Source organism: Gymnogyps californianus, chromosome 5 (genome assembly GCF_018139145.2).
Source record: "Gymnogyps californianus isolate 813 chromosome 5, ASM1813914v2, whole genome shotgun sequence".
Classification (NCBI taxonomy): Eukaryota; Metazoa; Chordata; class Aves; order Accipitriformes; family Cathartidae; genus Gymnogyps; species Gymnogyps californianus.
The window spans coordinates 26779674-26792069 of NC_059475.1; positions in this window are offsets into that span (position 1 = coordinate 26779674).

The window sequence follows — 12396 nt, forward strand, 5'->3', positions numbered from 1 at the left end:
GTGGCTTGCTCATAACCTGAGCTGATCAAGACTTAAATGTTCCTTCATTGTCAATCATGCTGATTCAGTCACTTTCCTAGCCATGTAGATATACAGTCATGATTTTATATATACACCATGATTTTTAAATGGCTCTGACGTGCAAGCTATCATGCTCCGTTTACCTTTGTAATATCTCTAAGATCTGGCCTCCTATTCTTTGACCAAATGTCAAAACTTGTCGTATGAGTCCTTCTCTTGTTCCACTACAACTAGAGTCTCTGCTCCTGGGCCACACATGCTCAGAGTCATTCAAAATGTTGACAACTTCATGATCTTCCCTGTTTGCTTCTTCAACTGCTAATCTCCTTTGTGCTATTCTTCCTCTGCTACACCAGGTTCTACTTCTGTTCCTCAGCTGCATGAATTTATAACTAAGTGCCCTTCTCTATAATGGTGCTTTTATCATGTACCATCACTGATCAACCCCTTCACTTTACCATTATCTCCAACTTTTGTTATTTTATTCCACAACTTGTACTGGTATCTCAGTGCTTTGTTACATTGACCTTGATACATGATAGATGGGTCATGGAAAAAGTAAAGAATATCCCCTTAAGCTCCCTTTTTGCAATTCACCTCTGCCACCTTATATGAAACAGTAGCATCTAAGTACATTTAGGCAACTAGAAAACTACATAGAATCACAGGCAGTCACCAGAACATGCTCATGCTATTATTACTTCACCTTCCTTACTCTTCACCTCTAACCATTAGTTTGTTGAATTCACTTCTGTATTGTCACTCTGTATTGTCAATAGGGCTCTTTTAGTGTTTTAAGGCTGGGACTGTCTGCTGCTATGTCGCTGTATATACACAGATCAAAAGAAATGAAGCTCTGTGAATCTTCTATGAACTTTAGAAGGAAAGCATAAATGGAAGGAGTGGCAAAAATACTGAAAAAGAGCAATTCTCTAAGTCAGTCAAGGCTTGGGAGGCTTACAAGGATCTCTGGGGGACTTAATAAAGGACCAGAACTTAATAAAGGACCCACCATTCTCAGCTCCTACAGATTTTAGTCTTAGCTGCTAATATCAGCATACATAAATACAAATAAACACATAAAAAATAAGAAAACATTCCTAGAAATGAAAAGTTAAATACATACAGAAGAATCATTTTATTAAAGCGTAATATATTTATATAGTCAAAATTCCGGCTGCAAGATACAGAAAAAGGCAATGTGTTTATGTATATTCATGAGCATTTAAAAGGACCACAGTGCTTCATCTCAAGACACAGCTGATCAGTAGCTGGGGCTGTGGTGCAGTGTTACATAATGCAAGTTTATGACTTTGTAAGATGTCATTTTCCTTTCCAGCATTTATGGGTTTGCTTTTTTCTGTGTTTAGAAAGTAAAGTATTTCAAATAAATACTCACTTTATGGGTTTTTTACACCATGTAGGACATACTAGATGCAATCACAGTATAAAATATAACAATACTAATTGTCTTCTGTCACAGAGACATGTCCTCATCATTAAAGATGTCCTCATCTGTTCTGTGGTAACATCCCTGTGTTCCTGAAATCACATTTTTCTTCTCTCTGAACCCCCATGAGCCATGGTAATATGGGCATAAGGAGAAGTCAAAGGAAAAGCTTCCCAGTTTTGAGTGACTCTCTGTGCATGAGGAAGAAGGAAATGCCCCATCCCTCAGAATTACCCGATTTTAGATGGGTGATTAATGCAAAACCCAAAGAATGAGAGTTCCTGTCACAAGAATCAGCAGTACTGGGGCTCCACTGGCTCCTCTGTAGTATCAGAAGACCTTCATGTTGCAGCAGGCTCAGCTCGTGAAGGGTTTGCTGTGCTCTAGTGTGGCAGGCAGCACCACAGGGTGGCAACTCGTGTTCAGTCCACAGCACGGCTGCCCTTCCACGAGGCACAGGGCCTTCTGCTGACAATGCAGCATTGCCCTTGCAAAAAAATATACCCAGTAATAAAACAGTAACTGATCTGTGTCTGTTATAGCTGTTCATGATTCTCAACGTATGTTCAGTTTTGGAGAGATACAGAACAATCCCTGTAGAGTTCTGCTGATGTTATTTTTTAACAGTCTTTTCCATGCACATGAAGTGCATCCCTCTTTCAATCTGCCAAATTAACATCTGACATCCCTTACAACCAAGACATTCAAGACTTCTATTTTCCACTGCGCTTTATGTTTTTCTGGCACAACCCAATTTCCTTTTTCCTCTCTAAGGTGACTTGGACTGCTGCCTTCTGACTGTGAATTATTTTTTGGGGTTTCTTTGTAAAGATATTCAAATTGTTCTACAGCTAAAGTAATTAAGCCCCTTTTAGTAAATGTTACATTTGTAATTAAATGCCAATATTATAATTTCAGAATGTCTCCTGTTCCTACAGTTATCGCACAGCACTTTCTGCTACATGAAGCTAGGACTTTTTAGGCAGAAAATCCCTATTTAATGCCCATGTTTTACCAGAGAAAAAGTTCCAGAAAGAAAAGCAAATGTGAAATGTTATAAAAAACGGAGTTTGAACTGTTCTGCCTATTCTGGATGGCTTGCCAAATACAATAATGCTGTATATTGTATTTAGTATTGCAGTTTCCAAACTGTATTCCTTGCATTATCCAGCAGATGATGCTAATGTATTACAAACTATTGTCTGTTCAATTTTAGTCAGAGGAAAGATGACCAGCTAAAAGATGTAGTTTTGTCACATTCCAGACATTTTAAAAAATTTTCAATTGCCCTCTTTAATTCTTCTCTTTTCTAATATGTGTGATTCTGAGTCTCAGAATGTGTTGTTTTTCTGAAGCAGTTTTGTTACTAAAGGTTGACCCTTTCAAGTACCTACCTGCCAATCTTTCATAACCCTCTGACATTCCAGTGAGTTTCACATATAAGTTTGACCATTTTCAGAAGTCCCTTGGCTGTATTTACCATCTATTTACTCATATTTTCTGACATACAGCATTAGGTTTTGTGCTGTGTCAAGCATTTATTCCTGTTTCCAGTCTGCAGTAAGTATGTGAAGCCAAATCCTTGCACTAAAAAGACAAAAGCTAGAAGGGGAAGTAAAATATACCATTCACATATATAAAGAAAAAGGCAGAACTGAGTTTCCATTAATCTTCCAGGATCCTAAGCTTTCTAATCTCTTGCTCTAGTGTAAGCATACCTTAACTATAGACTATGAAAGGAAGCTTTATAATCACTTCTACTTTGCAATGGATTCTGATTTTCTTACTCAGGGAGAGTTGCTCCTAATTTCACAGGAAGCCTCCACAGAGGCCTTTGGAATTACTTGCAGAATGAGCATGCTACTAATCATATGTATCAGAGTCCAAGATTTTTCAAACGGTGACAGTGCCTGCATGGCATTTATAGACATTGTTTATATTTTGCTGATGAAAGGAAAGTAGGGTATAAAGAACAGGTTTTCCAAGGTGGATGCAGAAAAAACTTGAGTATTCTCTGCTTGCCCCAGTCTTGACCTCATTCTCTGAAGTGGTGGGATCATAGCCAGCCCTCTGCTGCCAGCCATAGCCAGAAGCTAGGCAGCTAGTGACTCTTTCTCCTGTGCTAGCAGACTAGCACTTGCGGTCCTTCCAGCCATTGGATCCTGTTGCAGCTGTTACCTGCTTGCTGAATTGCTGCACCACTAGGAGACAAGCCAAGAGGAACAAATCCCAACTTCTGAGGAGAAAAGAAAAAGTACAAAAGGGAGAATTGAGCTGCCTTTCTTTGTCCTTTATGTCTTTCTCTGTCTCTTTTTTTAAACTCTGCTCCTTTGGGAAAAGTGTGGGCCCCTGAGGAGATGGAGAAAGAACCTTCTTGCTTCCTGCAGCAAGGAGGTCTGATGTCTGTCCTTTCCAGACTGTGAGGCTGAGGCTAATTAGACCATTTGGCTTTTCTTATACCTTTTTCCCCCAGGAGGGCTGAGTTATATGAGAAAGTTGAAGCTTCTCATCTCACTCTGCAGCAGGCTCAAGGACAGGCAAAACCTGTAACTGATAATTGTATTGCAAGAGTTGGCAGCGTAGAGGAGATCTAAGAATAGGCTGCCCAACAGGCAGCTGGGACATGAAGTAGACAGGACATGCAGGATTCAAGGTGTAGGCCTCAGGGCTTGTGTGCCTTAAGCCAACAGCTGCGGAAGAAGTTCCAGAACTTACAAGTAAATCAGCACAAAACACTTCAGCAGAAGCATATTTCATCATGTAAGTCATACAGGCATAGTTGTGTGGTTAGTTGTTGTGTAGTCATTAAAGCAAAGAAAAACAAGAAATCAGTGTGTGGGCAAATTGTTTGAACAGAGAACACACAGAAGTCACCCGATCCTTTTCTGTTTCCCTGGCATCAGTCACCAATAAACACACCTTTGTCACCATGTGCAAGGAGAAGAGGAGAGCGTAAGAGAGGGAAAGAGAAAGCACAACACTTCAGCCAACAACACACATCCTTTCTCTTGCACAGGAAGCACTTGCCTGGCCAGAAGTCTGCCTCAAACCTGGTTTTGTGATGTGTGAGTCCCTTTGGACATGAACTTCATGCAAGTGTATCAGAAGACACTACATTAATGTTAGCGATAAATCACTGAAGTACATAATAGTTTGTATGGATAAGTGTTGAACACTTATCTCTAGCAATCCAAGTAAGGTCCTACCACATGACATACATACCTGCTTTTCTCCACAATGTGCTGTTATATAGAGAGCTGGAAATTGTCTCTGTGAAGCAAGAGAGGGAAAAACATTTTACAGAAATCTAAAAGAACAGGAAATGATTGAGAAAACACAGACCTTAGAGGGAGGTTGCCTTCGGCCATGGAACTGGAGAGACAAATATTGGAGAACTGAATGTGTTTTGGTTTATTTTGAACTTTGATACACCCTGGAGAGGGGCAGACTTTTCATGTAACTGACAGGAATTTTAACATAGAAGTACAGCTGGGTGATGAGAGAGAAGCTGCTGGTTGCTGTAGCTTAACTTGATAGAATTCATCAAGAATGACATCGCTTCCCGCGATGAGTAGGCACACGAGACATTTGATTGCTACTGTGGGGGCTGTTTTTAATTCATTGGAGACATTTGGGTTGGGAGGCTGAGCTTTATGGGTCATTGTATTTAAGTAATTTGGAACAATAATTTGAAGTATTATAGGGGAAGCTAGGTTTAGAGTATGTTGATAATCAGGAAGAAATGTTGAAGTCAGCCCGTATAAAGCTTTGGTCGGAGTAGTATATGTAGCGTTGCATGTGCGCTTCATTGTATGCACTGAGATGGGTATTTTTTAGTTTAGTAGAACAGATTTGCCTTAAAATGATTCAGCTTTAGGGTATACAAACATGAATTTGTGGGCTGAATGCTTGGGTCTGGAGAAACCTTTATGTATAATAAAGATACATCCAAAGAAGGTAGATATAGTGGGAAATTAAATTAATTTCCAAACAATTAACAGGAGTGCAGATGTCCAAAAGATGTCATCTAGAATGGCCATAATGGGAAAGAAGTTTCTCTCAAGGTATTAGTTATTTCTTTAAGAGAAACTTAATTTTTACTGAGAAAAAGGTTTACAATAAACATCCAGTTCATTCAATATTAAGCACTTAGCATTCTGAAGGAATACCAGGTTCTTTGTCATTTTAAGCAGTGCACAGTAGAAGTACACACACTGTAATTTCTATCACTTCTTTGTATGCAATCTCTGCATGTGTAAATTGCTTAGAAAATTGTATAGCTAACAATCTGAGACTGCATGATTCACATGTGAGATTTCAGGGGGATTGGACCATACTGGGTAAGCAATTAAACATTTGAATGTGAAGGTGTGGGATCGGAGAACTGTAAATGTTCTAAGCAGCTTAATGCAAGGAAATATCATGTACAGAGTTAGAATCTACCAAATAGAAGAAATCTGAATAAACTTACTTTTCCTATGGAGAAGCAAATCAAAAACATTGTAGTCTTTTGCAGGAGGCAGGGGCAGAATTGCAAAGAAAGTAGGGCATGATGACAGTTTCTGTCCCGTTATGTAGGGTATTTAGAAGAAAATGGAATACAGTTTGTACTTTAATATTTTTGCTTCAGTGAGTAACAAGAAAAGAAAGTTATTCATAAATTATAATTAATGGAATGTGTGTTAAGTTCATCCTATGATTTCAATTAGAGATCTGAATATCAGGAAAATATTTTGATTCAAATAGTGAAGCTCTTTGTTTGCAAAGGAGCTGGCACAGATGGAAAGACAGAACTACCTTCTTTTGCCTCCCGAGTTAAATACATATAACTTATCATAGATGGCAGTTGTGTACGAAATTTTTTGAAGGAAAACTATTTTTTGAGTGATAAAACTGACTTGGAGCCATTTTCCATGGCACCAAAGTCTCAAGAATGACAGACAAGGTGGTTTCCAAATGTAGGAGATGTCTTCAAGAAATATGCTGTTCTTTTTTTTTTAAAAATGAGTTGAGGATAACTCTGCCCTCTGATCGCCAATTCTTTTCAGAAACATACATGTAGTGAATGCCTTGGACTTTGTTATGAAGATCTGGGGTTAAATCAAAGCTAGCTTTAACGGGGAAGGGAAAGAGGAGTCTGCTATTTCACAGCACTGAAATCAAAAATAGTGAAGAAATCATCACTCAAGAAATGAGACTTTATGGCTGTGTTCTGTTGAGTGGGCAGGGTAGTGTAGAGAGGTGATTTATTGCAGACACTTCTGTTGTGTCATTATTCACTCAAAATAATGTGACTTATCACACATGCAGACTGGTAGCTTATTTCAACAGACACAGTTTAGTGCTAAATTGAGAGCCACGGAAGGGAAACAGGCTATCTTGAAGAGCTGGAGTGTTTATGCATGCTAATCATTGGCCTGTGATCAGATTTAGAGAAAGGGGAGTTTTGCAGCCATTTAAGACAGTTGAAGGAACTACCTAAGCACATCCGGATGGTTTATATAAGCCTTATGAAGAGACCTAACATGATATTTGCAGGAGTCTGTGTACGTGTTTGAGGATGCCAGTTGACAAACATTTCTTCTATTGGGAATGCTGCCTCAGCCTGTCCTTGCCCATGCCTGATTTCTAACAGATGCCAGGACAACAGTTTGTGGAAATGCACAATGAACAGGACCAGGGAACTCATCCAGGTGGTGAATTGCATTCTTTTTTTTCTTGGACTGTTTTCCAGACAAATCTGTTTCCTAATGTGGGTTACCACATGACACCCTAAATACTCATTCGGAAACATTTAAGAACACATTTGAGGGACAAGAAAAAATTGCAAAAGGTTAGAGGTTACTGCTTAGACCAGCACTGCTTACCTTTGTTCAGTTATATTCACGGAGGTTCAGAAATTCCCAGGTGTGTTGTTATCAGTAAAAATAGCTTGGCAGGGTGTTTGTTTTATAATTTCAACTAATAAGGAGAGATCTTGAATCCCAAGGATGCCTAAAGGAGAGTTGATAGTAATAAAAACTTGTCAATTTACAGAATTTAAAAAATGTGAAGAATCAAATCTTAAACCCACATAGGTGTGAGGAATATGGCGGGGTTCTGATAATATGCAGATTGTCAACTTGAAATATTGAAGAACTTAGTTACTGAAAAGGTTGATCAATCCTGTAAAGACTCTTCTCAGCTTCTTTGACTCATATGTTCTGGTTAGTCTCTTGGAGTGAGGATGAAGCATTTAATATTCAGATTTTCAGGAAAACAGCTCAGAGTTGAAAAGTAATTTTAGCTGTTGTGGGTAAACACCCACATAATTCAGAATTTAATTCAAGAGACTTGCAGGAAAACCAAAGGTACATAAATATACATACGCACTGAGGACAGGCTGACTTCAATATGGTTTTATTGTGTGCCTAAAATATAGAATTATACTATCTTCATTTGGATATAAAAGATAGTTTTGTAAAAAGATCTACAAGTTCTTAATAATTTCAGGCAAATTTTATTAACACTAAAAAAACTCTGAACTTAGCTGTCGGTGGATACCATTTTAGTTAAGATATTTATGCATTAAGGAAATAATTGCATCTCTGCTTATATAGTTACCATCTACAAATTGTGGGGTTTTATTTGGGCTTCTGAATGGATGCAAGTACAATAGTATTGTTAATCTTTCCTACCTGTGTATGCTAACTGATCTTCATCTTTAGAAGCTGATAGTGGGATAATACTATAGAATATAACCATTTAAGACTTGGTTATGATATTCACTTGTATCCTATTGATACGTGAAAGGATTAAATTTTCCAGAATATTTGTAAGGAAAAGGGACAAAGACCGAAAGAGAAAGGGGAAAGCTAATACCTGGAAAGGTGGTGTTTTCTTCTTTGGTAGTTGGAAAAGAATTAGTTGCTAGGCAAACTGTTTTAAAGCAATTGTTGTTTGTTTGCTTCCTTGCTCACTTGTTTCTCCTAACTGAGTTAGATAGATAGATTTGACTGTGGTGTCAGTTAATCTGTTGTTGAGTATGTACAAGGCCTGTATATGTGTCTGTAGGTGTCCCAGTGGAATTCAGAGCTGTACACTTTTCTGACATATATTAACTTCTCCAAATATAAGGGAAAATACTTAGTTTCTTTCAGGAGGATTTTTGACATTCTTTTCCCATTTGGTCATAGTGAAATGCTTGGCAGAACTTTAAATTTCATGGAATTATACCACACCTTCCTTCCTACACACGTTATGTGAGCCCTCAACATTCCAGTCATGAGAATCGTTCTGACATTTCAGTGTTGTCAATTATATCAAATTTCTTTTTATCATCGAGAATTGTCATTTTTTTAATCCTTGTTTCTCAGGCTCTAGCATTAGGAGATATACAAGTGAAATATTTCTTCTTTTTAAATTCTTTGACACCTTATGAGTGCCATACACTGAGTTCAAACAATATTTTTTCTACCTTCTTCTTCTGTTGTCAATTTTGTGTGTTCCTGGCTGCTTCTCCAGTGAAAAAGATCAGCATTCATGTCTATGAAGTACAGCAAAATTGCAGCATGCTGCCCTGTTATCACTGTGCTGTTGGCTTCATCTGCCTTTTTTGTCATGGAGTCACCAGCAGCTATTGCTCACCTTCTTGCAAGAACTCCCCTTAGATATCTCCTGCAATTTTCTGTTACATTTTGCCAGGCAAGTTCCTCGGTAGGTGACTTGCTGAGAGTCTAACACCTATTCAGTAAGTTGAGTGTTTTCCAGATGTTTTTTCACCTCGTGTCATAAGTTGCCAGTCAGCTACATGGGTTTCTGCTTTTCTGTGGTTTCCTGCTGCTGACCATTTTCTCTGTGACCCCTGCGAATTATTCCTAATCTAGTCATTCAAGGAACATTAATTTCCTCGTACTGTACCCAGGATTACACTTCAATCACATGAACATAACTTACACTGCATTTCTGCTGGCTTGCACCACATGCACCCAAAATCTCTTTCAATTAGCAAAAAAGGAAAACACAGCACATCCAGCACTGGTCACAACTGTTGTTCCCTCCTCATTCATGCACACGGCATAGAGCTACTCCTCTGCAGAAATAATCATAGTTTCTCTCTGACCTGCCTTTCTAGATGGACCTACTCCAGATTTCAACAAACCCGGAATATCTCCCTTCTTGGCTGTCTGCCATTACAACACACTCCAGATGACACCTGATATGATCAATGACCCCCAAGGCTCAAGCTTTGAATTCTTCTAAAGGAAACGACATGCGTATCTCTCTTAAGTAGACTATTCAGAATCACAGAACCCCAGATCATGAAAAGAAACAAACCAAACAAAAGCTCATCAGATCCCTTCATCTCCAAGAACAGGATTTGCAGGTGGGCTCTCAAAAAATCCCGTTAGTTAGTCACCCATGATAGTCATTGATGGTATCTTTTCTTTGCTGTTGAGAGACTTCATTGTAAGTCAAGTGATGCCATCTGCTAACAGCTGATCATTCCATTTCCAGGTTAGTAATAAATATACAAACCAGCAGCAGCCTAATGCAGAATTTTGAGGCACCTCCCTGTTAACTGTTACCACATCAAAAGTGGAGCACATATAGGTTTACTTCTTTTAGCCTTATACTGTCCCACTACAAGTTGGTTTACCTCTTAGTGAGTCTTTACATATTCTTGCGGTATTCTTTTTAATCCCTCGGCTTGTTTGAATCACTGCTTACTTTGACATTTCTCATGTTTATAGTGATACAATACAGATCAAGGATTAAAAATATGGCACATATTGATTACCAAGGATACAATCAACAGCAATAAAACTGGTAATAAGGAATATGCATACATCAAGACCAGAAGGTCTGCACTCCAATAAGGCCACATCGAAGATGACTTAGCAGCAGAAAGCCTGGGGTCTGATAACAGGAGGATGGGAACAAGGTTTCAATATGTCACATGGGCCATTCCTGTTCTCTCAACAGGAAGGCAGCAATAAAAATACCCAGAATGAGAAAACAAAGATGATAAGCAGCAGCCTTACTTAAGAATTAGGGAGGATGAAGAATGCAAAACTGAGGCCATAATCATGTCATAATAACTGCTTGATTCCCAGAGGATATAAATTATAGTTTGTTGTGCCTGGTCAAGACAAACCTAAGAGACATACCAAGGACTCAACAGCTAGTGCCCCCTGTCCTTTGTGTCACACACACATGGTCCTGAGCAGACCACTTAGACACACCTCTTGGTGCTTGTGAGCATGAGTGAATGAGTGAGTGAAGTAGGAGTGAATGAGTGCAAGTGACTGAAATCAATTTTATTTAAAATAACTATGAGCATCCTCTTCCATGGAGTCTTGAACTGAGTTTTGTAACACTGATTCTTACACTTCTAAGGCTGCCATTTATTAATGAGTTATGCCATGAGAATTTTCATGATACTAACACCAAAAAAACATTCCAGTACACCCATGGGGCTTCAAGGGATATGTCCTTGTGGGGAAGAGTTTCACCTGCAGTGAAGGCAACAGTATGAGATGGCACTAGGAGGTCTAGCACTTTTCGTTCTTCCCTTCTCCATTTTTGGGAAGTCTATTCCTTTCCCCTCACAAAACCTCTACCCTCTCCTGCCTCCTTCCTAGGGACCCACAGATAAGGCAGCTCTGCTCTGTTTCAACACTTTTCCAGGGAAAAGGAGTGAATCCACTGGCTGCTACTGGGTAGAAGCACAGTCCGCTTTTCAGCCCTCTGCCTCCCCTCAGCTGGGGCAGAGAAGGCATGTAGCAGTATTGCCCCAGTGAGAAAGAAAAACTGGCGGAGGCATAGACACGACTGGCAGAGGCAGAGCAGAGCACAGCTCATCTGGATTACACAGGACAATACAAAGTATATACCTAATTTATAATACTGTAGTATCCTAGTACTCAATCACTTTGACCCCAGTGGCAACATATATATTTAGAAGGGCAATTCTGTCATACTGTTGATAAATGACTCATCACTGCTATCATTGCTAGATGATTAAAAGGAATGCATTTGTCTAGGCTATGCTTAAGATGAGCATTCTCATCTCCTGGGAGTCAGTGGTCCATTCATTCCTCCAGGAGCAGTAAATTGGCTGTTGAGTAATCTGTCCTCTGAAATGTGTAAAGAAGCTGTTAAGAGAGCACAAAATATGTTTAGCCAGCAGTACCAGCTGGGTGTGAGCCCATCCAGGATACTCTGTTCAGCTGACAGCTGTTACCAGAACCACATGAGGGTTAGTCTCCAACTCTCTCATGTCTCATTCTGCTTGTCATCGTCCCCTTTGTTTTGCTCTGTAGGAGGGGAGAAGGAGAAAGATATAACATAGGGATGATGCAGCCGCTGGTGGGTAGAGAGCTAGAGAGGATTTGTGTGGTGGCAGGTGTTTAATATGATGTGCACGCCACGTTAGACATGCTATTGGGGAAAAGAGTGGAAGGAAGTTCTTGTTATGCCATAAATTGCATCCTTGCACTAAAAAGGAAATGACTTTCTGGTCATTCCATCTGTCAGTCCTCTTCCTCTCTGAGGAAAGCTATTCCTTTTTCTTTTTTTTTCATTCTCTCACTGTTTGTTGTGGGGATCAGCCTCATGACTGGTACATGGGTGCACCTGAGCTCTGACACCTCATGAGGAAGGGAGTGGAAAGGTGTTATGTGAAAACTGATTCAAATGTGTCGGTGCACAAGTCCAGCACTTGCTGCAACAGGGGAAAATCCTGGTGCCTGCCACAAGAGGGTTAAGTGGAGATGGAGGTTGGAAAGCAGAGCATGCCAACACAGGGCAACAAAGGCTTCTCTAGGAGAAGCATTACTAGGTGCCCCATCTGTACTCTGAGATGAGTACACTGGCATCTAAATTTCTCCCATAGCAGGTGGGTATAGTCGAGTGAAAGACCTTTGGTGTTGGAGAGCTAGAAC